This window comes from Equus quagga, chromosome 2, assembly GCF_021613505.1.
Source record: "Equus quagga isolate Etosha38 chromosome 2, UCLA_HA_Equagga_1.0, whole genome shotgun sequence".
Classification (NCBI taxonomy): Eukaryota; Metazoa; Chordata; class Mammalia; order Perissodactyla; family Equidae; genus Equus; species Equus quagga.
In genome coordinates, this window is record NC_060268.1 from 77,946,252 (window position 1) to 77,946,883 (window position 632).

Here is a 632-nt window from a genome sequence, read left to right on the forward strand (position 1 = left end):
CCCCTCCCAGATGAGGCTTTCCTAGGGTGCGACCCCCGAGGGCTTCTCGCCTGGGGCCCCACATATCGCCGCGCGGGACCGAGCAGGGCGCGGTCGCAGAGGCCCCTCCACGCCGCACGCACTCCCGAGCCCACCAGAGGGCAGCGCGGCGCCCGGGGCAGGGGGTGGGCGCAGTGGTGCCTCGCGGTCACCTGTTCTACCCGCCGGAGGACCAGACCCCATACGGCTCCTGATTTGGCAGGTCCGGGGCGCAGCCGGGAATCTGTGTGCGCCCCAGAGCCCCGGCGGTTGGGGCACCGTGGCTTCCAGAACCTGGGCACCGGCCCGTGTCCCCGAGACCGGCCCCGCAGGACCCGGGCCCCAGGTGCGCCCGTCCGCCCCGCCGACTGTCCCGGCGCCGGGCTCGGGAGGGGGAGGGGGCGGGCCCGAATGCATCTTTGTCCTCCCTTTCTTCCCGCCGCGCGCTCTTGGCGGCGAGCGTCTCCGGGCCCCCGCGTCCCGGGGGCGCGGCGAGAGAGGCCGGGGCGGGGGCGCTGGGCGGCCGCGGCAGGCCGGTGCGGGGTGCGCCCTGCGCCGCGCCGCGTGCGCCCGGCAGAGGCGGCCCTGCGTGCCGTACGCCGCGTCCGGGGCGC

At 78.0% G+C, this 632-nt stretch overlaps 1 protein-coding gene across 3 annotated transcripts in view; it reads left to right on the top strand.

The window, feature by feature from the left end:
* Positions 1-216: 216 nt before the first annotated feature.
* The window catches only part of APBA2 (amyloid beta precursor protein binding family A member 2), a 233,727-nt gene continuing 233,311 nt past the window's right edge, over positions 217-632 (top strand). For all 3 annotated transcript variants that reach the window (XM_046650735.1, XM_046650728.1, XM_046650742.1), the window contains exon 1: positions 217-364. The gene's annotated coding sequence lies outside the window, so the exon portion shown is untranslated. The remainder of the gene's footprint in view (positions 365-632) is intronic.